Source organism: Ischnura elegans, chromosome 6 (genome assembly GCF_921293095.1).
Source record: "Ischnura elegans chromosome 6, ioIscEleg1.1, whole genome shotgun sequence".
In the NCBI taxonomy this organism is placed as follows: Eukaryota; Metazoa; Arthropoda; class Insecta; order Odonata; family Coenagrionidae; genus Ischnura; species Ischnura elegans.
In genome coordinates this window covers 64,313,340-64,337,620 of record NC_060251.1, presented here as the reverse complement: position 1 = coordinate 64,337,620, position 24,281 = coordinate 64,313,340, and the positions used below count along the sequence as shown (strand labels likewise).

The 24,281-nt window shown below is 41.9% G+C and overlaps 1 protein-coding gene across 1 annotated transcript in view; it reads left to right on the top strand.

The window, feature by feature from the left end:
• The window catches only part of LOC124160883 (protein hunchback), a 122,391-nt gene that overhangs the window by 84,418 nt on the left and 13,692 nt on the right, over positions 1–24,281 (top strand). The window lies entirely within an intron of this gene.

Sequence of the window (24,281 nt, the reverse complement as noted above, 5' to 3'; positions counted from 1 at the left end):
TTTCCATTGTGAGTTAATTCCACCAACAGAGTTGGTTAATTTTTTAAGTTAATTTGCAATTAATTTCCTCAGAATGGAAATTATGATCACGAATACTGTATTTTTACCAGGGAAAAAAGGAATTTTAATACCATCTATTTTATAACTAATGTTTATTTCCCACTAAGAGAGTTATTTTGTAAGTTAATGTAGATGCAGTGAACTAAATTAGGTTGTCCTTTAATTCTAGTACAAGGAAATCCCATTAATTTTGATGCATCATAGACTCATCGGCACATGCATGGTTAGAGTTCACCTAATCTCAGTCTTGTACGAAAGTTATGCGTGGAGAAAAATATTTTCTCGCTTACACGCGACGACTGTGTTGACCTATGTCGGGGTCATCCCACGAAAATAATGTAAATTGAATGTGGAAATCTTTAAATTTCTAACGAATGCCCTCTCCTTCCTCCACAAATGATGACCTACATTTTATATTTTCAGAAGGCAATCGGGCCATGTTTTGACCGTTGAAAGCGCCTTAGTGTCGCGAAAAATATCGATCGAAACCATAACCATTTCCATTTAATGTACGAGGACGACTGCTTTCATATTCCTGCGGAAGAGAGAGGACCGGAGGTATGCTCAATATACGACTTTAAAATCAGGCTGAATTGGTTCACATTTATGTGCAAATGGATCAGTTTCATTTTGAACGAGATTTGAATTTTAAAGCGCTTACTTAACCTGAATATTTCGTTATCTTTAGATATGTCTACTTTGTCACTGGGGTGAGGATAATCATTCACTCTTACTAGCACAAACAAACCACATCCCCCGAAATGAAATGACGACATCATGTCGATCCGTCGCAAAACTCTAATTGTGAGGATAATGACTAGATAGAAGAAAATGAAGATCCATTGTACTGTAGCGCACCTTTTAATAATAATGTAAGCGCGACAATTAAATGCTGAAGTTTCATTTTATTTGTTTGCGACTTTTTACCTGGCAGAGCTCTAACATGTGACGGCCATAGAGGTAGTGCTTATCTTCAAAAATTGGTTCAATCCCCGCTCTTCCCTATCTTGATCTGTTCACGACTAGATCATGGTTTTGTGTAAATAGATATACCCCCTACTCCACCTTCGATTGTTGTAAGACCGTCACGTTTCATGATACAGCCGAATAAGTGGTCCTGTCATCTTCTAAGGATTTTTGTCTTCAAAATGATTTTATTATTCATCATTATTTATTTTACTATTTGATAGAATTATTTATTTCATACACGCATGTGCACGTCTACATCTACATATTACCCTACAAGTCGTCTACAGAGGTGGTGACCGACGCATGTAGTTACCGACATCGGTCGTGATTAACCAATGTAAACGACGATGAACGATTCGTGATCGGCTCACTCGAGTGAATGGTGAACGGAGAGCGAAATGACCGACTTAGCGCAACGATGGCTGCAAGCCGTAGAGCCAAGGATGTTTTTTCGCACTCAAGTCAATCATAATCTGATCTACATCTACATATTTCCTTGCAGAGGTGTTTGGCAGGGGGTTAATCATCACCAGCATGCACCAGAGGATTAAAAAATACTTCCACTAACGTGCACTGCGTGTCATGTAGTCGCACGTGATCTCGTCCCTTGACGAACCAAGACATTTTTTTCACTCCTTTCTGCATTTCCTTTGTGGCTTCTCTTGCCGCCTCTTAAACGCTCTTCCCCGTTTTTCCCCGCCCTGAGTTCTTTCCTCAATGGCTCCCCTGGGAACGAACACGATGCGCCGACAAAGAAGCACGCATTCCGCATTCCCCTGGATTTATCGCTCGCACACTACCATTTTATTTCGCCTCCTCTCTCACTTTTAACCTTCCCTTTTTTCCACCCCCGCGCCTCTGTTTCTTTCCCTGCCGCTCCATCTGCACCCTACACCGCCTTTGAGTTATCCCCGAGTCCCCCGTATCCAAGATCGCAGGTTCCCTGGCCTCGCTTCCGCAAACTCCGTGGAGTCGACTGCGAAAGATGCTAAGTATTTCAGTTCCCCCAATAGTAGCAAGTCACATTCCCTCCTGCATCCGTGGCGTGTGCGGAAACGGAAAAATAATAGCCTTCCTTCTCGATATTTTTTCGAATTGAGGGACCGCTTAAGTCTGTCACCGCTACCTTCCGAATGCTTTCCATGTTTTCTTAAGAATCCGTGACAGTGCCGGATACAGATGGGGGGCGAATGGGGCGCCCCCCCCCCTTTGCGGGCCCGCCCGTATTGCCAAACATTGCAGAACCAAAATAATAACTTTTTTATATGATAAGATGGCACTGTCTTGTATGTGTGTAATAAATTTAATTGAAATTTTCTTTAACTCTGCATGTGACTAGATTTTTTTTATCAGAATAAAAGTAAAGGTAACTCAAGATATCTTTTGCACCCCCCCCCCCCCTCGAGTTTTTTCTGTATCCGCTACTGATTCGTGAACAGGCGACTTTGCCTGTGGCAGCCTTGAATTCAACGTTACGTTCTTAAATTATTAGTTTGTACACTTCGCATCGAGCGCCGAAAATAACGTTGTACGATGTAGGTTAATTCAGTACCTATTGTAAAATTTAAGCAGTAATGTGAAATTTACGGCTTTTTGTCATGCTTTCTCTATGATTTTGCTATTTGGAATATTATTATGATTATTCGAAAGATTCCCGTCGTAATATTTCGATGATCATAATTGAAAATGCTAATTTTGGGTGCCTTTTGCTGATTCGATCCTCGAAAAAGTCATTTCTTTAACCCACTGAACTCATGGGCGTAACCAGCGGGGTCAAGAGGGGGGAGCTACCCTCCCCTCCTAGAAGCAAAAGTGAATTTAGTTCAAAACGAAAGTTTTGTAAAAATTTTCTTTAAATCCAAGAAAAGTTATATTAGTATGAAACATGTAACTTAATTAAAATCTACAAAAATATATTTTATTTCCGACCAAATAATTTTAAAAACTAATAAAGCGCTGTTGTAATTTTCTTGAAATTTTGGTTTCCTTAACCTTTTCTGTGCTACATCTTGAACGACCACGGCTTTCCGCCCCCCCTGCCCCTCCACCCCTCTAGTTTTGATCCTAGTTATGCCTGAACTAGCTACCGTTACTGAAGTCACTCTTTATTAGCAACGTGTAAATGCATCATAACGTATACATAGTAATTAATAAAGCCCTTATTTAGCGATACCCTATAAATTATCACTTCAGCAGTGGGAACGAAACCCTTAGGACGGGCTCGCGGGATACACTCCTGGAGCAGGGACTATAAGCGATCAGCTTTTTTCCTCTGCCACCAGAAGGGGAAGGACGGGAAGGAACAAGGAAAGAGGCGCCGCCGCGATGAGAGCCCGGCGACGCCTCCAGGGGAAGGACGGGGAAAGTAGGGAGGGGACGAGGAATCCTGCACCGTCACAAGGCGGGCAGGTCCTACCATCAGCGAAACCAAGCATACGCAATTAATATGCTACCAATTTTGGTAGATTTTCCTATGAGGAAGAAAAATCTATCGATCAAATCGGTAGATTATCACTTCAGCAGTACTCTCATCAAAATAGTTTTAATAACTCTCCTAGTCTTCCGTGGCGTTTTGAATTCGTGGATCTCTACATTTCCCGGGTTTTCGCCGCGTTTTTTTGTTGTCAGAGGCGACGACAGTTGCGCCAGGATTCCACCAGGCGTCTTCAGGTCGAAGTCAGTTATAATAAATTCTAGTTTTAATAGCTAGTTGTAATAACTTCTGCTGGTTTAGTTTAGTCCTTTTTTTTCCTTTTTCGTGCGACCGTAAATTACTTCGCCGCCGCCGATCAAGCTTTCGGCGTGTTAGGGATCTCACGACCAGAGTGTAGGCGGCTTCCATCTATTCATTGGCTAATGTTGATGTCCGCGCCGCAAAATAGTCCACGCGCGAAAACAGCCTGTGGCGCATCGCGGGCCGCGCAAACAGACGGTCGCCGACCTCTCGCGTTCGTTGGGCGTCGATGCCGGGATGCCGAAATCTTCATCTCCAGCATCCTTGCCGAATGAATCATCGCGCCAGCGGACACGATCCCATCTGCTTTGCCGATTCGTTTGCCAACTTGCCCCACACATCCACCCGCAAGGTTGGCTAGCCATCTATGCCTTCTGGGTAGGGTTCAGAGTCTCATAACATACGCCCCTTGCTTATTTTGGTATTTAGGACTACGTAGAGCTGTCTAGTTGGTAAAACATGTCCTCTGGTCGTTTCCAAACATGGTTTCATCTTCACTCCGTAACCGGAAAAGATGTGCCGGAAATGTCGTCGAAAGTACGTAATCAGTAAGTAACAAGGGCGTACCCAGGATCATAACTGGGGAGGGTGCAAGCTATGGTCTAGGAGGGGGCAAACCAAGTTGTGACATTAGTTTAAAAGATTATTTCCTTGAAAAAGTAGTTATATTTTAGTTACATATCTTATACTAATACATATCATATACTAATACATATCATATACTAATACATATCATCTTTCGTGGGTTTAAAGAAAATTTGTTGAATGCTTTCGTTTCAATCCAGTACTGATTTTGCTTAAAGACTTCTGCGATTTTTGCTACTAGGGGGGCAGGGACTTTGCCCCTCTCTGAGTACGCCCATGGTAAGTAATAGCTGAGTGCAACTCCGTTTCGGTGCAAATTTTCATGATAATTCCATGCAATATATATTATATTAGCTAAATGTTGGTACCAATGTCTCTTCCGTTTTATGATGAGCTGTGAGCCGTTTCTTGGACTTTACACTGTGCCCCTCTGGTCTCGCGATCTTGAACTTTACTCTTGGTCCCAATGTCCACACGGTCTGGCGATCTTGATTTTTTTGTGGGTAAATTCAGTTGATTTTTCGTATGCCTTGATTGTTGCCACTGATTAATGCAAGACACAACCTGTTCCATCCAGTTCCATCCAGACTTATTAGTATCTTACTTGGCAGCAGCTTCGTGCTTGCAGAGTAATGATACAACCTACCCTGGATGAGGCTCCCAGAATATTATGTAGGTGCAGACATATTTTTATTTCCTTTCTTACAAATAGGGGACATTGTCAGGAGCAAAGTAATGAATCATGTTTCTTGAGAGATGCAGGCTGATTTCTCTTGCAAATTGCTTCCTGATTTCGCGAGGAATTCATCCACCCGCTAGCCCTATCCTTACTCGTAAGAATAAGCGGGGTAATAATATTTAATACTCGCCATTGTTTCATTTCTTGCGTCAACCGTTTGTACATTTATTAGAATTCAGGAAAAACTCTCTCCCAAGTGATTCAACCTGAAAGGTAGCTGGGTTTGGTGAGGGTAGCTATCGGGTCCCGTGCTATCAGACCACGTGAAAATTCAGTAGCGGATTTGGGGGAGGTCAAGGTGGTCATGACTTCCCCAAATTTTATCAAAAGTTTCATTGGTTTAATAGTTTTTGTATCCATGTGAAGAAGCAATGGGAGTGTATTTGCAAATGCATGGCTTTAAGACCCAAAGAGAGTGAGAGAAGTTTCGGTTGTAGTCATCGCAAAGCGTAGCAATCCCTGTTGTAAAAATAACTCAAACATAATATAGGCTGTGTCCTATCTCTCCTGGCGATACCTATTCCATATTCTCCGGACCCAGGCAATGAACCCTCACCCCCAATTTGATGCTGAATCCATCCCTGTGTAAATTTTATTCATTCACGGAATAGGAGCTGATCCCTTTCTATGGACCACCTCCCTTATTGGTGTGGGAATGTCCAAAGTTTTCACTCGTAATTCGAACCCATGACCCTTTGGTCAGTAGCCAAGCTCTCTTTCCACTCGGCCACCACACTCCCTGCGACATTAGTTATAAATTAAATCAGCCAGAGGTAACGGCGGAGAGATATGCCTCTCCTTGATAGTTATTTTCCATTGACCGTTAATTTTTGCTCTCATGGTCATAGTATCGTGAGAGCAAAAATTAACGGTCATGCGTACCCAGCGAGGGGCAGGGGAGGGCAGCTGCACTCCCCTCACAGAAGCAAAAATCAGTACTGAATTGAAATGAAAGTATTCAACAAATTTTCTTTAAACCCACGAAAAATGGTATGTATTAGTATAAGATATGTAACTAAAATAAAACTATATTTTCAAGGAAATAATCTCATAAACTAATAAAGCGCTGTCATAATTTTTTTAAATGTTGGTTTCATTCACCTTTTCCATGCTGTAATGTCACAATTTGGCTTTCCCCCCCCCCCCCCCCTAGTTATGATCCTGGGTACTCCCTTGACTATGACTGTGAGAGAGCACTTCCGGTCGACGCAACAATGCTATTAAGATGATGGCGGATACTTCGTCGCTGTCATTTTCCATTATCGGCGTCTCCTCCTCTCTTGACTGCCTTATTCGAAGAAGACTTACGTCGTTCAACCCAAAAAGGGTTTTTCTAAAAGCGCACGCGTGAGTGATCATATCTGCATTACTGGCTCGGCACCAGCTTACGAGTGCATAATTGAATGTGCGCGAGGAAGAGATAAGGCCGCCATTGCTCCGACGCGCCGTCAGTCAGTTGACCATTGTTGTGTCAATGGCAGAAATAAATCTCCCGCGCGGTGCAAGACTGGCGGGCCGCTTTATCGCGGACCGCCATCGCTCGCGCGCGCCGCTGCTTGATCGCTTCGATGCGGGCAGCCAATGAGAGGCCGCCGCGCCCGCCCCACCGCCTTCCGCCTCTCAGTAAAGATGGCGTCAAAAGCGCCTATCTCCATCAGTCTCACTTAAGCTCACTTTAAGTCAAACATTATTTTTACGACCGTTTGCGACTAATTAACGCCTCGTTACGTCTACCGCCCGCCGCCGTGAGAAACTTCCAATGGGTTCCGCTCGACTATTTTTGCGACCGGCACCCCTTACAAGAGCGTGACGTGTCTCCGGAGGGCAAGTCTCGATTTAAAATTCAATGGCGCAGCAAGGGGGGTTGGGGGATAAACTCCCCTCCGAGAGCTTAAAGAAATGTTTATGTTTTATCCACTTTACTTCATTGGATTTATATTATTTACTGAATAGTGTTTGGATTAAAAAAGTATCCCTCAGAAAGCCGTAAAACTCACCATTATGAACCATTTATCTTAAAATTGTTCTGGGGGAGAGCTGGCGCACCTCCCGCTTACCCTGGCGGGCTATACCCCCAGTATTAGTTGCGCCTAAAATCCCCCCTAGCCTTAATTCCTGGCTGCACCCCTGCCTAAATTAATATTTAAATTACGGTTTGTACCCATGATACGACGGTGGACATTAATTTTTTGTCTATTATTTTTGGTGCTCAAAAATTAAAAAGTATATTTCCAATAATATGGCTATATGTTGCGGATAATTTATTTTACTTGAATCTTTCTTGAAAAAAACTAAAGTTAATGTTTTTAGAGGGATTGTTTTTTTAGAATTCATCATTCGACTAAGGAATAATTCAGTTGATAGCTAAGAGGAAATTACAGGTATTAAAATTACCTCAGGGATTACTAAAACTTCTCTGTTAAACATTAATACTAAGTCCCAAAAACTGCTGTCTTGTATTCCCATGTGCCTAAAAAATAAACCTATCCTGATATGCCATGACTCAAAAACCAATTGAATAATACCAATATGAAATAAACAAGTAGTAGACAGCCGAAGTCTGAGAAATTATTTTAATACCTAGTGCAAAGAAGTAAACTGCTTGCGTACGTGGATAAGAATCGCTCATCATGACCTCGTTAAACTTGGATGTTGGTTTTGGTATCAAAGGATAGAAACTCACCCCGGAGTAAGCCTCAGGCGTGTGAAATCCTCAAATTCATGAAGTAAGAGCCATTTCTTCTCCCTGGGCCTCCTCACACTTCAAAGTTAACGTTTTGGGTGTCCGGAAGCTTCACCCGGTTCTGACCCTTCGATCACTAGCCTAGCTCTCAATCCACCAGTCTAGCATGTTCCCTTTTACACTTTTTCTCATATTAGTTTTTCTAGATAATTAATCACTTTTATAATAGCCATTTGGGTAGTTCCCTTCATAAAATAAAACGAAAGGCATTGATTGCGATTCGTTACCCACCGTTAGTGTATTCATAATATACAAATTATTTTGTTTTAGAAACACCGGTTTTGATGAATGGCAATGGTCCATTTTTATCCTTATTTGAAAACGGCCAGATTGGCGCCCACGCGATGCCACTCCACGTGACGTCACAGGGACCTAGTTTCTATACGAGTAGATAGGAGTTATACATCGTCTGAGATTACCAATGCATGCATGAAGCGCAGAGCTCAGGGAAACATGTCTTAATAATCACTTATTAAAACTGGCTAAGGTCGGAAAGTTTTCTTCGTTTGATAAGGTATTAATAATCCTTATGTAAGCCAAGCGCTACCAGCTAGCAGTGTACTCGGCTACCCGCTAGCAGCGTGCGTCGTATCAGCGCTCAAGCCTCCCTCAAGGTCACCTCACAGGGTGGCAGCGGGAACGAGAAACACGTCACACGGAGAGATTTCCCGGCATTCATACTTACTCGTCGCGTTTTCGCGCGCTTGAAAATTTTCACTTTTCATTTAATCGCGAAAAATAGATATCGTCATTTAAAAATCTAAAAGCGTGAAATACGTACTCAAGGAGTAATAATCTTTCGATTTAGGCAATAAAAAATAATAGGAAAGCACCCTTTTGTGCACTGCATGAAGTTCGTTCTGAGAAGATGTGTTGGTGGTGTAACTGGCTACTCCGCCTGACCGGTAATCGGGATCCGGTTCGATTCCCGGCTAAGCCAAATATTACAGATGGTTATCTTTGGTGTATAAAGCCTTGTTTGTGTCTGGTGTGAGATCATATCAAAGGTATTGATGAAACTATTTATTACTAATGCCTGAATAGCGGTTAAAAAAACTTGTCAAGTAAACAATTTCAATTCCTACGAGTCGTTTATTTCCGTGTTTTAATGCCTATTGTATGACTGACGATAGCCAATTGGTGTTTCTGAAATTCTGACAATGTCATGTGTGTGCATTTTGAGGATCATGTATTGCTTTCTAGCATAGTTCCGCCGTGACGTTATTTCCACCTCGGGTCTAGAGGCACGTCACAGTGCATTCATTACATCAATTAGTCTGATTGACGTCTTTCTACGGGCTATTAGAAAACTCATAAATAGCATCTACCGTCGGTATGGAGACTGAATCATTTGAAGAATTGTAATTGTATCGTCTTAGAAAGGAGATCTACCTTAACTTATTACCTCTACTTGGTGATAATGATACCGTAGTACCAAGGCGTAGCCAGGAATTTCGTTCGCGGGGAAGTCCAAAACCAGGGGGGGTGGAATTTTTTAAAAACAGGGTACTAAGTAATGGGTTTTTAACTAATTTGAACACTTTTCATAGTCGAAAAAACATCATTTGTTAAATAAAATTTTTTTCATGGTTTTTCAATATTTTGTATTATTTTATGAAAGAAAATAATTGTGTTTTTTATATTTCGGGGGGGGGGGGGGGGTCCGGACCCCTAGGACCCCCCTCCTGGCTACGCCACTGCCGTAATAATTCATTACAGACTTTGCATTTTTGGCCAACTGAATTTAGTAGTTATGATTTTACTTGAGAAAGCGTTTTTTTAGGCACATTGTAAATAAAGATATTTTGAAGTAAATGTCCTCGTTGCTAAGCATTTATTCTTTACTCGATAGAATCTTTGTTACAGCGAGAATATTCATCTCCATCTACAAGGTACCGTGCAAACCACCTGCACGGTATTTGTCACGGAGTAATTCCACACCAGGCATGCAGCACTCATCCTAGCCTTAATCAGGCACACCTTCGCTTGCCAGACACAGGCCAAGTACACAGGACAATGACTCGCGGTCAGACCAGAAACTAAGAGAGTGCAAAGGATACGGCCATGCTACTATGCAAATTAAAGTACTAGTTAGCATTAGAAATACGAAAAGTTAGCGTAGTAAGTGATTCACGAATGAGTTATAACAAGTAGTATTTCCGGGTGAATTATTTCTCATACTTATAAATCAAAGATATGCACACAACACCATTGTTGTCAAGGCTAGGCAACGTCATATACCACAAATAGTTGGAAAGCAATTTCTCTTAGAATTTGACGCAAAGCTCCTTTATGTAATGCGACTTCCAAGCTTAAAACAATGGGAAACAAGTGACTTTCCAATTTATCGTGTGAATGACAGTTGATGCGATGGTCGGCGGAATATATTTTCTGCTTCTTCGTCAGAGAGGTTCGAAAAGTGTTAAATGAGGCTAAGTATGGATAGTACAATTACTTTACCTGCTATTGCATATGAGTGGGTTGGAAGCAAAGGGTTACAAGTGATTTTGTTTTCTCAACAGAGCTTAGTAAAGTTAATTGTTGGAATAAATATACATAAACCTGGTTTCCAAGGGAAACGAGTGAGTCTCTGTTCTGTGCTGACATCGAGTGCAAAATCAAATGCACCACTAAGTATCTAATTGATCTCGCTTGTTTTCTACACCTAATTTCTGTACCTAACTCTGTATAGAAAAGAGAAATCACTTTTACCCCTTGGATTCCAACCCACTCATATGTTCTTCGCATTGAAGGCGAAGACTGAGCTATTCATTGGTGCAAGAGGCCACGTTTCATTTAAATAGGTTAGTTTCCTTCATCAAAGAAAACGAAAGGCATTGATTGCGATTCGTTACCCACCAGGCACCATTAGTGTATTCATAATATACAAATTATTTGTTTTTATAATTCCCAGTTCAGACGAATGGCAATTGTCAATTTTAGCTGCATTTGAAAAAGGCCAGATTGGCGCCCATGCGATGCCACCCCACGTGATGTCACAGGGACTTAGTTTCTATATGAGCATATTGGAGTTTTACATCACCTGATATTACCAATGCATGCATTAGGCACAGACTTCAGGGAAACATCTCTTAATAATCACCTATTAAAACTGACTAAGGTCGGAAAGTTTTCTTCGTTTGATAAGGTATTAATAATCATTATTTAAGCCAAGCGCTACCAGCTAGCAGGGTACTCTGCTACCTGCTAGCATCCTGCGTCGTATCAGCGCTCAAAGCCTTGCCCCAAGGTCACCTCACTTGCGGCAGCGGGAACCTGAACGACGTCACACGGAGTTTTCCCAGCATTCATACTTACCCGTCGCGTTTTCGCACACTTGAAAATTTTCATTTTTCATTTAATCGCGAAAAATAGATATCACCATTTAAAAATGTAAAAGCATGAAATACGTAATCCAGGAGTAATAATCTTTCGATTTAGGCAATAAAAAAATAATAGGAAACCACCCTATTGAGGGTTCATATCTTGGGGCTTCACATTTTAAGGGGCGTCGCACAGTGGGCGGAAATCGGAAAAAGCCGGACAAAATTACAAAATGGCTTTTTTTGAGTTATAAACTTGAAACTTTGCAATTATACTCAAATTTGATTGGAATTTATGGATATGTACTTCATTTGACATATATCCCAACCGTTGCTGAGATACAGAGGCTCAAACGTGAACAAATTTCCATAAAAACGCCCGTCTTCAATTTTCTCTGAAAATCTTCCGAAGTAAGTAGATGGTGAAGTTATGAGTAGATTCTTGCGGAATAAAAAACCACATAATATGTTAGCATAGGGTTTTTTCTGTAATTTTCCGTAATCTTAAAGAATATCATCGATAAATTGTTGCCGTGCAGTTTCAAAATGGCGGACACTGTTTTTCGACAAAGTTTTACAATTAGGGAGAGTTTCAAATGGGTTTTAGGCAAAGTCACGCGGAGTAACTTATATGAGAGCATTTTTTGAAGATTTCTTGAGGTGCTTATGCAGTTATCTTTGAAATAAGTTTGCGTCGCCGGAAATTACATCGATTTTTCGATCGCGCGGCAGGGTTCGTCTCCGCGCGTCGGGAGTTGGATTAGCCGCGACCCGGTAAGGTTATTGAAGCTTTATGGGTTTTAACGCTCAGCATTCACCGTTTTTATGTTTTGCTTCAAGAAACCGATTCTCAAATGGTCTATGGTGAAGACGTTGGAGGTTTTTCAGCCGAGGTAAGCGCACGTTTCATTGAAGTTCATTTCGTTTCCTTTGGATACGATCGAAGACCATGCTTCTATTAAAAGCGTTCAAATCTCGAAAAAGTGAGTTGTTTTCCTGGGACTCATACAAAAAGACCTACCAGAAAGACATCAGCTGAGACTCTTATACCTTCTTTACTCTCCGATCCCTGACCCCCAGGATTCTACCGCAAAAACGGTCGTTTTATGACACCGCGGAGCGCAGGCTTTGACCGTCTTAACGGGGTATTTCCACGGGAACTTCCAGAAAATCTAAGCGACGCGTCGCTTAGATTTTCTGGAAGCGACGCGTCGCTTAGATTTTCCCGAACCCTCACAGCCTTGGAAGGAGTAGACCCGATACGAGACACCATTTACCAAATATATCGCTTCCTCAACGAAAATCAAGATCTATTATCCTGCTACCCTAATTAATATAATAAAGTAATTATACGTGAGTGGTGATAATGGTTAAATTAATAATATTGGAATAAGTTTTTACTTCACATCATGACTTTTGTTGGTGAAAATAGATAGAATTCAGAGTGCATCGTAATTCAAGTGGAGAAGTGTTATTATTGTTGTCGTCAGAATAGAAATTAACCGTAGTTCAGATCCGTAAAATTCCCGTAATACTTCGTCGAGTGTCTGCCCGTGGGTATATGCAATATGTTTGGAATGTTTTTATTGACTAAGTAGTTTTCATGCATTATGAAGCATCTCCGATGATCTCTCTCCCTGCCACGCACAGAAAGGTGCGCATACGCAGTGGCGTAACTATATTTAGGAGGGATGAGGGGGATAGATCCTCCCCCTAAAGCCTCAGAGAAATAAATATAATATTCAAAAACTATTTGTAATATTTATAAACCTGCCGCGTGAACGGCGGTGAAATATTCAAGAATTACCATGAGAAAAAATTCCCCTGGACCGGGAATCGAACCACGGACCTTTGGCTTTCCGGGCCACTGCGCAGACCACTTTTTTTTCTCATGGTAATTCTTGTATATTTCACCGCCGTTCACGCGGCAGGTTTATAAATATTACACATACCGCTTTGCGCGGCTTTAGCGCAGGTTTGAGGCTCTCAACCGGGTGTGGCTTCTTGGAAGTCCTTTCTCCCTCGCGTTGACATCCTTGATGGACCGCGAGGGCTTAACACCTAGTACCATGAGCCTCGGTATAATTGCCATGAGAATTAAAAGAACCTGGATAGCGTAGTGGTCTGCGCAGTGGCCCGGAAATCCAAAGGTCCGTGGTTCGATTCCTGGTCCAGGGGAATTTTTTCTTATGTTAATTCTTGTATATTCAAAACTATTGTCTAGTTTTCGCTTTTAATAAATTTTAACGTAACCTTTTAATGAAACCCAAATTTTAAGTGCTAAAATGATGTAAAATGTATTTTCAGGCATGTCATTTTTCCAAAATTTTCCGAAAAGGGAAGGTGGTGGGTGGGAACTCGCCCTTCGCCCATCCCCTCTCATCCCCTCCCAGAGCATATTCCTAGTTACGCCGCTGCGCATACGTATATAACAAGTTTCGAAACCAGTCAGGCCTTACCGATTAGAGCTATGAGGAATTGGAAAAGTTTGTAATGCATTTTAGCCAATTAAATCATGAACTTGAAAACATGAAAAGATTTCCAAAAATGAAGCTCGTGAACCTTTGATTATATACATAAATTCTATTCGGGTATGCCACGGATTCGCATTCTTCAACTCTAATTTCCATTCTTCACAATCTTCATTCTTCATCGACATTTCGATGACCGTGTAGTTAATAAGTTAAGTCTTTGAAATCGTCTATCCGTTTTCATTTAGAGGCGCTCGTCTTACATTTAACGCAGACTCCTCCCAGTAGCGTATTGAAGGGAGCTGTCCTGTGCGAAAGTCAAGTTTTCGGTTGACACGCCATATCAATCCCTCGTTGACTCTGGGGTCGACAGCTTTTGTAATTCAGCTCGAGAAAGGTTGTTTTGCGATGGACTAAAGGGTTTTTAGCCCGTCCAGCACCTCAAACATCCGGGCAGGAGCAATGTCGGTAGTCTCGTCAACTTTGAACGATTTTTAGGAAGCAGTATTCCAGGAACATCTCCAATAGTTGACTTCATCGCAACAGACAGGCGTTGACGGTTGACCTTCCCAAGGCTCGCTTCCCAACTTAACACATGCGCACTTTTGTCCGTATTGGAATGCCTCAAAGATGTTTGGTAGGGAGTGAGTATTTTACCCAACATCCATTGAACTTCATGTTACATTCTTTCCGGCGCAACCGCAACCATACGTCTATATATCATTACATGTGGCAGGTTTTAGCTTTAACCAATCATATTAATGCTGTCACACAAGTAGTTTGACCATAGATCTACCTGCCGTTATTAAGGGTACGCTAAAACTTCGCTATGCTCGTTAATAAATGAAACTGTCAGTAATACTGACATGCGCCATAATGTATCGTGTCACATCATTTTAAATGCTGCCCCAACTATAGACTATATAGAATATATAGACTATAGTCTACTATAGTAATCAAGGTTTAGTTAGATTTTTTTAATCTAGTCGAACTTAATCGTCTGTAATATTTGCAAAGGACTATACATAAATTTAATCGCTGATTTAACAGCTATTTGATTTTAAAATGATTTAAGCCCTTGGTCAGGTCGATGGACAACATTCCTGTTCGTGTAAAAGACAGTTTACACCATATTTTACATCTCATGGCGCGTGGACGTGACGGTACGAAAAGGCAAAATCCAATGACAACCAAATACGTGCGGTAAATATATGAATACCTACATTCTCCTCACGACTGATGCAAACATTATAAACTACCTACCAAATAGATCCGGCCGGAAAGCGATATTCAACCGCCATGGAATGGGAAAAAGAGGGTAACTGAGGAGTATACAACGATGATGAATGATGCACGCTTGGTAGGGATTGGTTAACTATGAGACAGAAATGGATGAAATTTATTTTTTATTCCTTTAACAGCGAAAACTGCACTGTGAAGTGGCCTTTTTCATCGGTGTTCTGTTTTAATAAATGTAGATTCGTTTAGGTATACCGGGACAAGCCAAGGCGATAACTTTTACGGATTTCACAAATTGTGCGAAAAATCCACAGAGGGAAAAATCATTCGCCTTGACCGGGATTCGAACCCGAATTTCCACAGGGGAGAATGACTCCTCGGTAGCTTAACTGGATAAAGCACTCGGCCGGAAATCGAGGGATCCGGGTTCGAATCCCGGTCAAGGCGAATGATTTTTCATCCGTGGATTTTTCGCACAAATGCAGATTCGTTTCCTGGATGGGGGTAACATACCCACGCGGGACTCGAACCTGCGAGCTCTTGGGTGGAAGGCTAGGGTCATTACCCCATCGCCACCGATGCCGGGGAATGGAATGAAATAATTGGAATTTGAAAGTAATCGACTTCAGTGGACTTAAATGGATCGAATAAAAATGGGCTGTTCACTTGTTGTATGGTATGGTATTTGGAGGAGGCGACCGACAGCTGAGGTCATTTGCGCCATGAGGGAAGGATGGGTAAGGAAGGGTGGAGAGAAACCCGGCGTCGGCATTAGCCTGCTCTTAACGAAAAGCGCCAAGGGGACCACGGTTTACGTCCCATCCGACGGACGGAGTGTTGCGCTTGAAATGTCCTCCACACGACATTCAGGCAGGGATCGGGCAGTCTCTGAAAATTCTCTGCCACTGCCGGGAGTTGAACCCGAGCCCACGGGATGGGAAGCCAACACTCTAGCCACCACACCAACCCGATCCCCTGTTCACTTGTTTCTGAATTTGCATAGCCAAGTATTATCATAGTTCGGCATCAATCTTTAAAGATGCATTTATTTTTCATTTAAATATAAAATGCAGATTCATGTCCTGGATGAGGGCAACCTACCCAGGCGGAACTTGAACCCGCGAGTTCTTGAATGGCAGGCAAGGACTTAATCCCGCCGCCACCGGGGTCAACGGTTGAAGCGGAATAAATGGAATTTGAAAGAAGTGGACGTTAATGCAGAGGCGGATCCAGGATTTCTTTCTGGGGGGCACAAGCAAGGCCGTATCCAGGATTTTGTTCTGGTGGGGGCACAAGGATACCTCGTAATACAAAACGAACGCAACGATAATGGGACCGTACTAAAAATATTGCATATTTTTATGGGTCTGGGAGGGGCACGTGCCCCCCCACCCCCCTAGATCCGCCTATGCGTTAATGGATTGAATTAAAATACGCTGTTCATTTGTTTTTGAAATTTCGTAGCTGTCGTTTATCACCATATTTAGGCATCAATCTTTAAAGATGCATTACTGCCGTTTGTTGATCTCGCTGAATTCCATTCCCTTCGTCCTGTCATGCCTTTTTGTCGACTTAATCATCGTGCTTGCTGGAAGCAACGTTTTGCCTTCACCGTGCATTCCTAAGCAGAAGGAGGAAGAGAGAAAGAAGAGCTAAGGAGTGGCGAGACAAAGTTTGACGACTTCCTCCCTCGGCCATTGTAAGCGCGTCCGCCACCCCTGACGACCTTTCTTCCGCAGGACACCCTTGCAACCCCTGCCACACATCTTCTTACCCCTCGTCCGGCATCATTTATTTTGAATGCGAATATTTGGGGAGAGAAAGGGGTGCTGGCTGACGGGTTGTGGTGACAGGGTACAGGGGCCTTCTTCCATGCGTGCGCAAGAAAAAAAAATGGAGGGAGATAATGCGCGCGTGTATATATTTTTTACTTCCGAGAAAGCGAAGTTCTGAAGAAGTCCAACGCACGGCGGGTGGTCTCCGCAAAAACAGCAAACGATTATTTTTGGCCACTACTATACCGTCAACACTTCTCCGTAGAACTGTCAGTGGGACAAGGCACAGAAGTTGACCGTGGGACAAAGTCTGTCATCTGTATCATGTATCGCTACAAGACTAGAGCGCAAATATGTATGCATGTTAATAATTCCGGATATATATAAAACTCACTTAATAAAGTTGGACTATTAAATGATGGTTATAACGTTCATAAATTAAAAGTTAAGGGGTGAGTTCGCGATTGCGCGATTCAATGAAAATACTTCTCCCGCATGTTATTTTAAAATATTTCGCTGCAATGGGATTCCAACGAGGGTTATAATCAAAATAGGGTCCGAAGAATGTTGATAATACAGTCCTTATATTTTTTCGATTCCGGTATTTTTATAGCCATTTGTGCCGGCCGCAGCGCCATTTTCTTGTAACTTGTGATTCTGACGTCAACATTCATCAGTGAATAGCTCCAATTTTTGTATGGTGGTAAGGCTATGTTTAGTTTTCACCACGACTCTCATAATATAACCACCTTTTTACAAGTTTTTTTGCTAAATTGACTCTTATATTCTATAATAAATCAGCATTTTTTGTATGTTTATACAAGTATTGTCTCAGGAACCAGTTAAAATCGCGGAGTCTGAGATACAATTTACAGAAATTGTAGCTCGGACTCCGTGACCTACACCATGCAGACCCTGACCTGGTTGGAAACCCGAGAAGCTTTCATCCATGGTATTCACCGGGAAAAGCTCATATTCTTTATCGCTCAGAGTCCATTTTAGTGAGGATCTAAGTCTACTGAGTACATTAGATCATATTTTGAAAAATAGAATGAAAGAAGACTAGCATATTTTGAAAAATTCTGAATGTTAGAATAGCATTTTTTTTCATTTTATGAAAATTATCTACATGTAGGTACATCATCTCGGATAAACCTTCGGGATTCCAAAAGGTGACCCACAAAAGCAGAAATGAAACCAATATACTTACATTCACTAATTAAATGGTAACCATGCTCTCATTGTGGAATTCCATTTATTATATCCGTGACTTTTATACATGCTAAATAAATAAGAATAAATGTACGGATATAATAATACACGTACACGGTCAACTTTCCGTGATTTTTTGCCCACATTGCGGCAGTCTTTCTTTCCCGAGAGTGTAAGCAATCTTTAGCGACGCGATGCCAACGTCCTAGCCTCCTTTTGGTTCGCGCCGATTCGCCACCCGCGGCGCCACCGGTCGGCTTTGCGAGGAAAGGGTTGAGTAGTAAGTGGGAGGGAAGGTAGAGTGCGGGGGGGGGACACGTCTTTAAGGAGGTGGGGTGGGGAAATCTTTTCCATTCACGGCCACAGTAGCCCACCCCCTCCTCCCGACTGCAACTCATTGTCGGACGTGTCATTATTTCCGAAAAGTCCGACCAATGGGTCTCAAAAGGTTCCTCTCGAGTTAGGGTGGGGGGAGCTTCTTTTCCCTACACTGCTTGCAGCTCCCGTTTTCGTCCGGAGGGGAATAGACCGAAAGGGGAAGGGGGGAGGGGGATTTCCACCCCTCTACGGCTTAGAGGAGGGGGGAAAAGGGGAGGGGAAGCAGGGATAGAGTTGACCCGAGCCCCCAAAGGATCTGGGAGTCTCGCACAGTCGCAAGCAGTTCGTTGTTGGACGTCAGGCTGGAACGTAGTGAGGAGAACCGACAGGACTGTCTCGACTTGTTGTTGTGCTTCGAACCATTTTGTGCTTTCTCCGCATGTACTGTGTCTACAGTTTTGTGACTTGTGTCTGCCGAGACTGGACTTCGTTTACATTTACGTCTTTATAAGAGACTCACCGCTGCATTTATCGCTGCAAGTGGAAGCCTCTATCGTTGAGGTCCCTCACGGAAGACCCCCTCATCATTCGCCGGCTTCTTGGAGCGCGATCACCCGGGGAACGACAGCGGCCGACGCCGGGTCCATAACCTCCTGGAAGGTATGGAAAATTCTTGCCCTCGCTGTTATTATTTTATTGTTATTCCCTGCAATTACATATGCCATTCTCATATGGGGTTTGCATTCTGCTTTTTTTCACGAATCGCCTCGTTAGTTTTTCCTACACTGCCGTGCCTAAAAGCTAAGGATAGCGAAAGACGGTGAATATATTTTCAAGCGGTTTATCGGCACAAAAATATTTACAAAATTTTCTGAACAATCGTGATGGTTACTTAGGAGACGATCGCTGGATTAAAATGGGAGAAAAATATCTTAAAAGAATCGCCGTACTCAGGTCCTTTGACAATCTGAGAGGATTGTCAGTCGTTCGATGAAAATATCGACATTATTATGGTATCTGGAATCGCATCATTTTTAATTAAATTAAATTTTTTTCCATTCTATAGTTGATTAGAAACAATTATTAGAACTGATTTTTTTATAAATGACGAAGCGAATCGCAAGTCCTGCATGATTATTTAACGCATGAATACATGATTAATGGTCAACTAATGATAACATTGACAGTTTTTTATGCTCCGATTTCTTGGTTTTACATTTCACGTGAGCTCGGAGAGTACAATAGTTGCGAACTCTGCCTTTTTGAAAAATTGTTTGTTTATGCAATTTCATCGCTACTGAATCTATGTGACGTCATTTAATATAATGATATTCATGCGCTAACGGGTTTATTATAGCTCCCGACTAATTGCCTGAGAGGCAATTCAGTGGCACGTTGTTCACGAGCCCAGCGATTTTTTTTCCGGTAAACGTCCTAAAAATGAAATAAATAGTGATATTCGTTTTTCGATAGGAACCGCATCACATTTACAGTGTATGTATGTGTCAAGATACCTGGGAATTCGGGTATTTTTAAGTGCTTACTTTATTACTTGTTGAAATGTCTGGTGATACATGATGACTCTGTAATATGTGTGTGTGTGTGTGTGTGTGTGACTAATTCAATATCATCACTGGTCAACAATCGTAATATTGGTTTGACGCAGCTTTCCGTTCAATTTTTGTGTCAGCTAATCTTTTTATGCATATGTATTTCTTCTCTTTCACATCCCTCTTTACCTGCTCCATACATTTTATTCGAGTCTTCCTTTGACGTTCTTGCCAACAACTTGTCTCGGGACTAATGCCTTCATCAGGCCATCGTGTCTCAAGATATTTCCGATTAGATTGTTACGTCTTCTCATCAAGGGTCTCACGAAGCTTCTCTTCTCTCCTACCCTTCTTCGGACTTTGTCATTACTTACAGCCTAATGTTTTAGTTTTTATCTAAGAGTGTTTTTGCTGGTCGATGGGTCCTCAGGCGGTCATTCTTGGCTTGAATAAGATTTCTTATTTTTCGGGATTCCGCGTTTCATGATCCCCAAAATATTCCTGCAATTCACTTCATGTTTATTCCGTAAAATCTGCGCGTCGTCGGACTGTTTCGCTCTCTTCTTCAGAATAAACGCACCCTGCGATTCATCTCTGGGTGTCCGGTAGGGGGTGAATCTTTCTCTCGTAGACGTGATATGGATTGGTAAAGATATCTCTCGCCATTAATCGCCGGCCTCGGTGGTGGCGTGATAAGTCCTTGCCTTCCAAACCTGAGGACGCGGATTGGTCTCTCGCGTAGGTAGGTTGCCCAATGTCCAGGACACGAGTATGTTGCGATCGTATAGTGTTTACTGCAAGATACTCCAATATAAAACACTGGAATTCACTGTTTTCGATAGTATGATAAATAATTGTCCTAGAAGCTGATACGCCAGCTCTTACTACGAGGTGATATTTCGTCAAGCGTAGTCAGTCATGCGAATATTTCTCTTGCTAATTGTTTCAACATTATCTTTAAAACATTGAAATAAGGGCTACCATTGCAGCTACAGTGGTGTTGTATTTTATCCGCGACTGTGGTAAATACAAGTTAATTTTCACCTCTCCATTCTGTAGTAGTCAGCAGTTTTCGTCATGAGCTTCCACATTATGCCATTTCGAATTGCTTTCATTGTTTACATCCCTCCGCTGTCAGCCAGCGCTTGAGGTACCCGCGTACCATTGCTCAGAGAAGTTGAGGTAGGCATGCGAGCGAGCAATAGAACGGGGGGAAATGGCGTTTGGCGGAGGGTGAGGGAACTGTAAACGCAATCGAAGCCACTCTGTATACTGCAGTATATAGGTAAACGTCCTCTAGGGCATCTGGCGGGATTTAAAGGGGGCTTGAATAATCTCTGAATGCTATAGGTACAATATATCACGCAATGATGGGGAGGTGCTCATTAATAATGCCTATTAGTCATAACAAATAATTAGGTATAAAATCCGATTTTTATTATCAGTAATCTTTCTTAATATATATGTCACCTGACTAGCTCGTTCCTGCCGATTCTCGTTGCCTTTATTTGTAAATTTGATTCTTGTTTCTTCTTCTTGTATTGCTTATGTGTTCTTAAATTTATCTATTTTTCCCTGTACACTATAGAATAGCAGCACTGGTTTGTGTAGTTATATATCTTTTAAATAAATAAAAATAAAATATTACGGTTTGCTCTTTAGTCGTCTCTGAAGTTATACATTTGAGTTCACGCTGCCTTTAAACCGTGTAATGGAATAGTTATGCAATTGAATACCTTATCTCCTGCATTCTTTCGGACACACGTGCGATAAACGAACACGTAAATATGATCTCCATTTAGAGGTTACGGTCGGCGGAGGTTCTAGGGTCGACGGGGATGAAATTGAGACGGGAATAAAACTTTAATTATCCGTATTCTATTTAACCTGCTTTATGAATTGACTATTATCATATGGAAATTATTTACGTGTATCATTCCATCTACAAGTGAGCCCAAGTAAAAATTTAAATTAGTCTTTGTTAACATGAATATTAATTACTGGCATATACTAAGTTCACCCAATCCATTGGATACATGGAATTAGTGACGTGGCTTATCATGTACCCGGACCTTGAAAACCGACTGCCGTTGACTCAATTCGAGGCGTATTTTATTTGACCTTTGCGTTATTCTCCACTTCCTGAAAATTTTCTGCCGACGCAATCAACAAATGTATGTACTTCATGGAATGGAGGTGGTGACGTTAAAGCGGAGACTAAAGGAGTCACGGGAATGTAATGACGTATTTATTGCATTTATATCACATTGCATAATTAGGATGACTTCGAACTCTCTTAACATTTGACAAGTTTGTTTACCATAATAATGCATTGCAATAATGTATTTCAATTTTCAGCGCATAATAATAATGCATTGGGAATTGAAAAACCTTCTCGAATATGGCCATTCATAATTTTATTGAGTTCGAGCGTCTTGGAGACTTTTTGCGGAGTCTGGCTTTGTGCTGTTTTCCGGTATACTTGTTTTCGCTCGGTCATTGTTGTTTCCTCGCATCGGGGGGGTGGGTGGGATGGGCAAAAAGGGGGTTTGGCTGCATTTTGTTTGCCCCGATATCACGTGATCCGATGGGAGGTCGTGTTTTTGGGTGCTTTTTTGTTTATCTCCCCGAGAGACCTCTCGGCTTTTCCCGTCGTCGCGAGCGACATGAGGTTAAGCCTGCCAAACAGGAGACACGCTCACTGTTGACACTCTCCAGTTCAATTCTCTTCCCTCCTCCTCTTAATCGGACGATGCTGGGTGGACCACTTCCGATCTCTGGATGCCTGCCCGAAAGCAATCTGAGTGAATATTAAAAAAAAGGTCTCAAGGTGGACTTCGCTAAATCTAACCTATTATGCGCTTATCTTTACCGTATTCTTCCAAATTTTGAATCAGCTTTGAATGCGGAACCTTATCTAATACCTTTCTGAAGTCTATAACTATGACATCAACTTATAAATGTCTTATCACCGGCGGCTATATCTACATCTACTATATACTACTACTGTGCAAGCCACCACCAGGATATGTGGCTTGGGGTGATTCCACACCAGGCATGCAGCACTCATCCTAGCCTTAATCAGACACGCGCTCACTTGATGGACACAGGCCAAGCCCACAGGGCAACGACACGAGGTCAGGCCAGAAACTAAGAGATTGCTAGGGACACGAACACGCCATCAAGCAGATAACTATTAGTTAGTTATTGGAAACGAAAAGTTAGCGTAGTAGGTAACAGATTCGTGCATGAAATCGTGGCCTTGCGGAATAATAATAATGTCGTATTTAATTATCAACCGAATTTAGGTCCATGCAGTACTCTCTTTGGAGGCGCGCATGCATCCACTCTCTGGATGAGACACAACTAACACAGGCAGAATTCGAACCCGCACTCCTTGAATTAGCAGGCGCCACCGAGGCCGGCTATTATGAGGTTACTCCAAACTTGTAGGATTAAACTCGGTGGAATTCACATCGATTGCTGTGAGCAAAAAATCCCCTGGACCAAAAAACACAGAATTTTGCCTTTCCAGGCTTTTTCGCAGGCATACCATAGAAAAATATAAGCGCCCGATAAAAGTTAAATATAGATAGTTGTTTTTAAATCACTGACATCAGTGAATACATGCGTATTTTTTGGTCAGCGCTAAAGGAATTTTAATTCCGACTCTTAGAAGACGAAGGTGAATCTTCCTTTCGATATCGACCGACCAACGATTTTATTCGCTCTTTTATGCGTACTTGTAGGTAATTTTTTAAAATATATATATCTACATATACCCAAGAATGTAGTACTTTTGTGTGATGTGAAGACAAAAGAAAAGTCTTTTCTACGAGATCTTCTCTCTCGACCGCATGTATTCTTTCATGGAAGCTTTTTCCTGGACGTGCGGCTTTCTCCCCGCAGCATCGTATAGATCGTAGCTTCTTGTTTGTAGTGACTGATCGAAGGAGTGAAGAACTCCCGCGCACTTCCCAATCCATACTTGTGAATCTAGTGAAGGCTCTCCCCCGAGAACACCAGAGACATCTAGCGGGGGGTTAACACACCACTTTCCGTGGTGGCGGGATACTCAAACTCAAAGATAGGCTTTAGTAAAGTGATGACGGGGCACAACTCACATGTAGAATCAGTCTACGAAATGGCTATGGTCACCCTCATTGAAATTGACGCCTAGTCTTTGAAATCAATCGGAGTACCTACGAAGCTGTGTAGAAAGTACAAAGTTGTTTTTACATTTCAATTTTGTGTACATTTACCATCCAAACCATTTACCGTTCAAAATTTCCACGAACTTTATCCATTAGTTTAATCAAGGTATATGAAATGACATAAAAGTCGAAATCATGGTTGGTAATGATTTTTATTGAATGGGAATGATATTTGGTCCGTGTGGAATGTACAAAGTGAATTTTATTTTAATATTTGTATTGTGATTCCGTAAAGTTAAACCGGAAACATTAAGCCTGAATGTGTTCAATCGCCAAGAAAAAACTTAGTAAACTTCTCCTGGATGAGTTAATACAGGAGCATAGTTTCGCTGAACAGTCAAAATCGTCA